Here is a 10054-nt window from a genome sequence, read left to right on the forward strand (position 1 = left end):
AAAATAAGCTAAAAATGAAAATATACAAATGTGCGCAGATTTAAATTGTATATTTAATTCAAATTTTTTGAAATTTGATTTAAATTTTAATTTTTTAATATGTTTTTTACGAAAATTATAGGTTTTTTTTTTAAATCTTAAACTGAAGATCATATTGCTTTTAAGAAATGAAATCAATCCCTTTACATTCTGCTTCAAATAATTCTTAAAATCCAAAAAAAAAAAAAAAAATAATTGATATTATTAAAAATATGTTTTTATTGTTTTATTAATTATTGTTTTTTATTAGTTTAAAATCATAAATTAATTTTAATAATTAAACTATTAATTTATCCCAAAAATTAATGTAAGAAAATGTAATTAAAATAATTAGAAAATCACTTGCAAAATGCGTGATAAAAATATATCAAAATATATATAAATCGAAATGCGGGATAATACCAATTTTATTAAAAAATCAACTTTCATGGTATTCGTATATGAAAAGAATGTTATACCTATATCATTAAAAAAAGTATATCCGTTATGTCATTAAAAAATATTTAGTCGATACGTTATGTTGTAACAGGTTACAGAAAATTGTTTTTCATAGTCTATTTTCAACAAAAAAAGAAAAACGAAACTTAATTTCGCTCTTCGCAACGCGGCAAGCGAAGAAACAAAACTTGGCGACAAAAATATCTTCATGATTGAGCTACGTTTTGTAAAGTACTTAAAAGAATTCGTTGGCCACAGAAAAAAATCAACTCTGGTAGCTCAGAAAATGAAGATTTTTTAATCACTTATTGCGTTTGTAACTTTCGAAAAGATTAAAATAAACGTTCTGCCCGCATTTAAAGTCGAGCAAAATTCCGTAGGACTCCATGGTCAAGAGTGTCCGCTCGGGTGGGGTAGGGGCATTTCCTCTAGGGGGGGGGGGGGGGTTGCTGGCCTTCATTTCCTCCACTAGCGGCGGCGGGGTGTAAGCCTTCCAGTTCTATTGAGTTCAGTGGTCGCAGTATAAATAGGGGCCTTAGACAGAACTAAACCATTTAGACCCTCGTAACCAGTACTCCTCCTAAAATTGATCTCAGGGTTGGCAAAAAACCGGCTCTTTTGGTTTAAACCGGGTTTATTTGGTTTAAACATATTTTATAAGAAAATATTTTATTTTACGTTCATATTGGTAACTAATTTCTTCGTAATTAATTAAATAATTAAGAGTAAAATCTTGGAATTTCATTTCCTCATACGTAGAGATTTCTATAGGAGAATATTGTTTGAAACTACAGTAGAACCTCTCAATAAGGGACATTAATGGGACCAGATATTTTGTCCCTTCGAAGGTATTTTAGTTTATGCATGCAATGTGTTAACTCAATATAATTTTTTTATGAACTTAGACTAACGGTTGAGATTAAATACTATGCATTTTTCATACACAACTAAATAAAATTCACACATAATAACTTTTTCAAGTTTTTAATATTTTATTAATTGTAATTGAGTTAAAAATTTGGTAAGTCCAAAATTTTGTAGCGTAAAGCAATTATTTTGAAGTAATTCATTGCATGAATTTGCTTCATGTTACGTAATTTACAATGCAAGACATTGTGAATTACAATTAGTGTTCACATTTCAATTTTGATGTAAAAAGCTACTCAGTTTGTGCCCTCCCCTTCGGCTCTGAGCCTACTTGAATAAATATCTTGATGGATAAATCGTGCATTTAACTTTCAGCAAGACTTTTACAATATATTTCTTTAACGTATGTTAACGTTAAACTCTCCTAAATTAATATTTAGAGGAAAGGTGGAACTTGAATTCATCAAATTCAATCTTTCTTATGCACTTGTAGAGTATTTTTTGTATTTTTTTTCTCTGTGACTGTCCCATAAATAGAGTGTCTCTTAATTAGAGGTAAAGACATAGAGGTCCGTATTCAAAAGGACTGGGACCAGAAAAAATGTCCCTTAAATAGAGGTGTCCCTTATTCGGAGGTGTCCCTTGAGGGAGGTTCTACTGTATTAAAAAAAAAAATACAATACATAAAAATGGGCCTTGGTATAAATAATCAAACAAATAATTTACTGTGGTAGTTCAGACAGTTATTAAAAATTTCCAAGAATAAATTCTTGTAAATTTATTTCCTCATAATCATAGCTATCTACAATAAATAAAAAATAAAAGGAAAATTAAAATCACGCATTCCTAAACATGGAAAGTATTTTGCAGTATCACAAGTCTGATGTACATTACAAAACTTTAAAAATTAAAAGATCAAGAAGTAAAAAACCGGTTCTTTTGGTTTAAACACTTTTTTTATAAGAAAAATATTGTGTTTAAAGATTTGAAAAACGTTAAAAACGCCACACACGTATGCGGCGACTAACACTGGATATAGATCTAATCCAGCAGTAACTGTGGAACGTCTTACCGCACGACAACGTGGCATTTTGGTTTGAGCGCAATTGCGTACAATTCCATATCACATCTAGTTCGTATTCAGGGCACTATGACGGCCCAACGATACTTGGATAATGTGCTGCGGCCGGTGGCAATCTCTTACCTTCAAGGCTACCTAATGCAATTTTTCAGCAGGATAACACCCGACCACACAGTGCTCGCATCTGCCAACATGCTCTCTAAGGTACACATATGCTTCCCTGGCCACCATACTCTCCTGACCTGTCACCAATCGAACATGTGTGGGATGTGATTGGACGCCGTTTGCAGACTCTGTCCCTACCACGTTCAGAAAACGAACTGTGGCAAGTGGTTGAAAGGGAATGAAGAGCCATCCCTCTGCACACCATCCGCACCTCTATTGACTCTATGCCTAGACGTGTTTCTTCGTGTATCGCTGTCCGCGGTGGTCCTACATCCTACTGAGCCGACGCCGTTCTCGCTCTGTATTCCGCCTACAGGGGTCTGTCCAGGATTTTTCACAAGGTCCGTTTTTTGTGAAAAATCAAATAATTTTGTGAAAAATGAATTAACTTTGTGAAAAATCAAATTAATTCGCAAAAAAAAAATTTTTTTTTTAATTGTTAAAACAAAATTTTAGAATTTAGAGATGGCACAAACTGCATCAATTAAACTTGAAGTTGAGTGCTTTCCTTTTATATGTCGGGAATATCATTCTGGAGTGTTTTTCTGACATTTGGCGGGGGAGGGGGCATCGCTCTCTCAAGTATCAATATTTATCTACCATTCTACATTATGTTAAATTATACTACAAATATTTCTGTACAGTATTTAAAATAATTGTAACAAAATAAATAAATAAAATAAAATTCAGACAAGGGGGTTCAGCATTTAACTTTTTGACCCAAGACACTCTTAAGAAGCACATAATTTCGTTTAAAACTTATAAATTCCATAATTTTAACAAAAATAAAAAGATATTTTAATTGTTTACTTCTTAGCAAAGCGTAATAAACATCAAAAATTCGAAAAATCGGATTCACATAGCGGATGCAAAGAGATCGCAATTCTCAAAGTAAAGGCATCAAAAGTATAAAAACGGCTTGTAAAAGAAATATTTTTTATAAAATTATTTTAAAACTGCATTTTAGAGTCCTATGATAAACATTTCATTAATATCTGTGGACACAGTTGAAGCAAAAAAAAAAAAAAAAAAAAACATCTATTTAGCATTTTAGTTTTTGACTCATAAAAGAAAAAAGAATTTTGCTTTAAAAACTTGAAATGCGAGTTCTAACAAAAATAAAGAGACTTTTCATTTATTTGCATCCTGATAAAGCGAAGTTAGCTTGAAAAAAGAACAAAATATGATTCTCATATCGGATGTTATAAGATTGCATTTTTCAAAATGTAGACATCTAAAGAAAAAAAAACGTTAATTAAAAGAGTTTAATTTTTCGATGCTAACAAGGATGATTAACTTTAAATAAAGCCCATATAATTTTCTCCTAAAATAACAGTTAAACATCGCACTGCACCGCGCCTTAAAAACTCAAATATTGACAAGCTGGTAAAATGATGAGAATATTTTCTAATCAAGTCATTATAAAGGTTCAACGCCAGACTCTAAGTGATGATAATTTTGAAGTTGGTAACCCTATCTGAAACGATCATATTTTTCCCCCACCCTTACTATCCCTTTGAAGTTCTAAGTTCATTTCGCAGATATATATTATTATTGTTTATTAAATCATGAGTGAGGAGAAAAGTGCTTACCAACGCCTTTTCAGGAAAGTTTACAACAACACCACTGCTAATTAGCTGTGATAAAACAAACAACCATTATATTTATTTGGCAGTAGCAATTATTTATCGCTTGCAGGAGCATCGGAGCATCGCAAGAGTGCCGATTTTTTCTTTTTTTTCAAAATTAGCCGATTTTGTATAAGCTGATCCCTCTAATTTGACTTTAGAAAGGTCCCAAAAAATTATCGGTTTATATACAGAAATATGCGTTATTTTGCTTTCAGATTGACTCTTTCAATAAACAATTTGTGAAAAATCCGATCTTGTTTATCAGAATTTTGTGAAGGGTCCGTTTTGGTTGGTCATAATTTTTTGAAAGGTCCGTTTTGGTTCATCGGGATTTTGTGAAAGGTCCGTTTTAGTTAATTGGATTTTTGTGAAGGGTCCGTTAACGGACCCAAATATCCTCTGGGCAGACCCCTGGCCTATCATTCTGAAATTAAGATCATTTTTTATTCCTTGCTGTCTCTGTCTTTTTTTCCAAATTTCATCACTTTCTGACCACTCCTTCTTTGGTGTTGCATTTTCAATGTCGAGCAGTGTATTTTAAGTTTTCTATATTAATGTGAAACTTTTCTCTTTTTAGATAGATCCTTATGCTGCTGGGGCCGATGTCCGGAATCGCTGATAGAGGCAGAAGAAGCTGAAGATTGCTGCAAACCTCGAGTCCCATCGTGCTTGATTGGAAAAGTTTTTTCTGCCATCGCGTATGACAGCGGAAGCTGCATCATCCTGGAGGACGATACCTTCGAAAATTGAACTACGGACGAAATTTGAACCTTTTTTCTGTATGCTGAATTGACATTGAAATTGAGAATAAAATATTGTCTTTTAATCTGTTTTTTGTCATCATTTTTATTACACCCACATTAATATAGTAAAGAACACTCCTGTGTCATCGAGCAATGTGATCTGAACAGATTTTCACATAAAGCCTTAAACTTCATACAAATACAAATGTGACGACCAGCAACACGCTCTTGGCCCAGCTAGGCTGGTCCTAGTCAATTTACAATCCCCAGTGAAGATCAATGGCCCTCTTAAAACTATCCACCCCTTGCTCATTACCACCTCTTCCGTTAAGCTGTTCCAAGGTTCCACTACCCTGCAAAAATAATAATTTTTCCTAATATCAATGTTAGCCTGAGATTTAAATAGCTTAAAACAATGACCCCTTGTCCTGTTTTCAGGGCTAAACTTCAGCCCCATAACATCTTTAATTTTAATAAATTTAAACAACTGAATCTTGTCCCCTCGGTCTCTTCTTTGCTCAAGACTGTACATTTTTAGCCTTCTAAGCCTGGAATCATAGTCTAAATGAGAAAGTCCATTTATTAGCCTTGTAGCCCGCCTTTGAACCCTTTCCAATACCCTACTAAAGAAGTAGTTTTCCTTATTTCCAGGGTAGCCTAAAATTTGAATAGCTTAAAACAATGACCCCTCGTCCTGCTTTTAGTGAAAAAATCCAATCCATTAACATCAATCATTTTGATAAATTTAAACAACTGAATCATGTTCCCTCTGACCCTCCTTTGCTCCTGGCTACACATATAAACCCTTTTAAGTCTGGTATCATAATCTAATTCTGAAAGTCCCTTTACTAGTTTAGTTACCCTTCTTTGAACCGTTTCCAGTACACAAATATCTTTCCTCAGATAATGCGACCAAATCTGCACAGCATACTCCAAATGGGGCCTTACTAAACTCCTATATAAAGGCCGAAGAAAATTCTTAGATTTGTTTGAAATCGATCTATTGATAAACCCAAGCATTCTGTTGGCTTTGTTACTTGCAATGGACAGTATTCATGTGACGTCACTGCGGGTCAAAACCGGCACTGCAGTGCATTGTGGGAACTGTAGCAGACGAAAATCCGGTACTACAGCGTATAATAACACTTGTATTTATTCGGCTTATAAACTCTTCTTTATATTTAAAAATGAGAGGTTTTGTAAGTTTTTTACTAAGAAACGTTGTAAAAGAATGATGAACGATTCATTTAATACGAAATACTCTCTTTATTATCGTATTTTCATGGGTTTAAGCCTCTTTGGTTCCTCATCAGAAACATGGTGAAAACGCGAATTCTCGTTCTACTTTTCTCTTTTCTCGGCATTTCTCATGCAGTCACAAGTCTGTATAAGCCCTAAACATGTTCATGATGCGTATGAAGTCCAGTAATCCTTAAATAAAACGAGTTTCTTTAGCACTACAAACACTGCGTAGCTCGTCAAAATATACCCGCAGACGGACAGCTGATGGGACCGTTGCCAAACCGTGAATAAGGTCCATGCTGCACTGTTGACTAAACTTGAAGTCCTGATCTATTAAGATACCCAGATCAACAACATTTTATGCCTGTCTAATGACTGAACCCTGTAAACGATAGCTCGCACGCTTGTTTCCATGACCTAAGTGTAGCACTTGACATTTCCCTACATTAACTCCCATACCCCACTTATCCGCCCGCTTAGTAATATAATCAATCCTCTTGAAGTTAACAATCCTCTTGAAGCTGTTTTACCTGTTCTTCATTTTCTACAATCCCCATAACTTTTACATCATCAGCAAAACAATTCATGCTTCCAGAAATATTCTCATTGATGTCATTCATAAAAATAATAAACAAGAGAGGCCCTAAAAGGAACTCTGAGGAATCCCGCCTTAACCATCACTCCATTTAGAATGATTTCCTCTCACAATTACTCTTTATTTCCTTCCAGTCAGCCACTTTCTAACCCAAAGTAAAGTTTTTCCTCTTATTTCTATATCAGCTAATTTGCTGAGAAGAGCAACATGCCGTATCTTATCAAAAGCTTTTTGAAAATCAATAGAAACAACAAAAGATAACAAAAAGTGTGTGGATGTTATCACACTTTTTGTTATCAGCCAAGGCAACCTTGTAGTAGAAATGCAATAAATTAGTAGCACACGTTTTACCTTTCCTTAACCCATACTGCAAACTATTAGTCTCTAAGAAATTCCTAATACTTATTAAATACATGAGTCAATGTTTTGATTTGATCAAAGTTTCGAAAATCTTACAAGCCACTGAAGGCAGACTTACAGGTCTATAATTCCCAGCATTACCTTTAGGCCCTTTCTTGACGAGCGGTGTTATGCTTTCCAGTCCTCTGGTACTGTCGCTAAGTTATAAGAAGTATTGAAAATATTTGAAAATAATCCACTAATACCTCTGCACATTCATCTAAAATTTTTAAATAAATATTATCTGGTCCCGGAGCTTCATTTGTTTTATTCTTTTTCAAATGAAATACAACCTCCTCCCTGGAAAACACAAAATCCTCAAGCTGCATAATAGCTTGTGTCTTGTTTGTGTCAACTGTTGAGATACAGTTATCGTTAAACACACCAGAAAAAAGTTAAGAACATTTGCAATATCCCTATCGTTTTGGATTTAATTTCCATTCTCATCAAATAATGGCCCAATTTGACTATTTCGAGCTTTCTCAGAATTAGCGTAAGCAAAACTTCTTTTAGGATTCCGATCAATGTCTATTAGATGGTCATCCTAAACGGTCCCTTCATTAGGATTCCCATCAATTAGACATTGATGGGAATTCTAAAAGAGGTCTTGCTTATGCTAATTCTGGGAAAGCTCGAAATAGTCAAATTGGGCCATTGGTTGATGAGCATGGAAATTTAATCCAAAACGATAGGGATATTGCAAATGTTCTTAACTTTTTTTCCGGTGTGTTTAACGATAACTGTATCTCAACAGTAAAGATAAAAAAAACATTCTATAGGTAAAGGTGCGTGACAGGGTTGCTTTGCTAACCACTTTTCTTGGTAAGACTGCAAAACTAAATTCAATCATCTAATCTGACATTGACTATCTGATCAGGTTTAATTACTTTTTAAAATAAGAACACTAGTGAAACAAGCATCTGCAGTTCCATCATGTAAAAAATTCTTCGTGTTTGTAACAGACATCACTTCTGTGCAATCCAGCTAGCAGTTCTTCAAATTCTTGCCCCCCTCCCGTAAATTCTAATTTTGGCCCCCCTACAAAAAATCTAATTTACATTTTTGGTAACATTTTCGAGCTTTTGGACCCACGATTTTTTTCAAACAATATGCTGCAAACAATATTTTTTCAACAAAAATTACTTACAATAGTAAGCCGTTTTTTGGAATGCAATAAGAAGGGGTCAGTAACTCTTTTCCTGCAATTTTTCAGTGGAACCCCACTTGTGAATTTCTTGAAATTTGAGTTTTAGGGTTATTCCATATTAAACCAACAAATGGGCCGTTCCCTCACCATTTTTTATTTTGTTGAAATTTGGTAGGTAATATGTACCAATATTCTGTACCCCTAAACTCATATTTTTTTCTTGAAAAATTTTTATTCTTGAGAAAGCTATTTTTCTGCCCCGCGGATGAGTAAAATTCGGCATTTTTGATCCTTTTTTAAAAAGCTCTAGTAAATTTATTTAAACTAGTAAGAAGATCAAACACGTCCTGCTTCCACGGTGGAAGAATGAACGTTTACTTGTATGCATAAAAAGAAAAGATTTAAGTTCAGTCTAACCAAAAAATGATCCAACTATGGACCATTTTTCGATATTTTCAATGAAAATTCCGTATACGTCTTTGATTTAAAAATTTGAGGACTGTAGCATTGGTAGCTATACATCTCGTCTTTCAAATGAAATGTTTAAAAAAAAATTTAAGTAGTAAAGAAGAGGAAGGAGAATTTTTCCCCCCTGGCCCATAGTTGTACCCCTACGGGGTATAATTATGGGCCACTTCATTTTAACCCAGAAAACACATTGAAAACTTAGTCTTGCCTGTTTTTGTCGGAGGCTACAATTTGCCCTCTGCTTGAAAATGCATCAAGATTTTTTTTAGTCCATCATTTATATTTTTTTAATTAAAAAATTAAGGTTTAATCATAACTTGTCGTGTTGCGTGATTAATAAAGTTCAACATGGTAAATGTTGGTAACGTTCTTTATTGTATGCCTAGGTTTTGACATTGAAACATTTGGAAACTAGAAAAATAATACCTATACTTAGGTCTACTATACTTACTATACTAGGTATATGGTCTTTGTCTATACTTAGGTGTCGGAAAATACGTAGATCTGAAAATTTTTAAACGAGATCAACAAAAATTTTAAACACTGGAATGTAAAATCACATTTCACATTCCAAATTCCATCAAAATACATTTTTTTATAAAATTATCTCAGTTTAAATTTGTTCGGAATTCGGTCAGCACCTTCTGCAAAATCTCTTGTGAATATGGGCGATAGGATGACCCCCACAAGCTTTCTTCTGTCTTTTCTTGACATTCTTTACAATAAATAACACACAATATGACGAAAGCATGCTTACAGAGAATGAAAATGGAATTTCGCCGCTAGATGGCGCTACAGTTGCTGGGGAGTGTTTTTGCTGCTTCTGAGATAAGTGATTTTTTACTGTAATTGTTTATTTTACTACTTTAGTTTCAGTATTTTTATTGTATTTTATCGTATAATTAAGTATTCTTGTGCTTTTAAGTCTTATTTTTGATTTACTTGCTTTCTTAAAGTGTTTTTCTATTCTGTGTAGCTAAGCCTAAATTGTGCTGATTTCTTGTTAAGCCTGACTGCTCTGTTTAGGGTGTAACTTGTTTATTTTAATTTACTGCTTGTCTTAGGATTTAGTAATATTTGTATCTTTTACTTCCAATGCTTTCTAATTCTAATAATTAGCATTATTTCTCCAATTTTGTATTTTTGTATTGACTTTTTAAGTGTACCATTTTGAGCTAGAATGGGAGTTATATGCATAATGAAGGAGGTTAAAAGTGGTAAAGGGGACAAGTGGATTTC

This window comes from Uloborus diversus, unplaced genomic scaffold, assembly GCF_026930045.1.
Source record: "Uloborus diversus isolate 005 unplaced genomic scaffold, Udiv.v.3.1 scaffold_629, whole genome shotgun sequence".
Lineage (NCBI taxonomy): Eukaryota > Metazoa > Arthropoda > Arachnida > Araneae > Uloboridae > Uloborus > Uloborus diversus.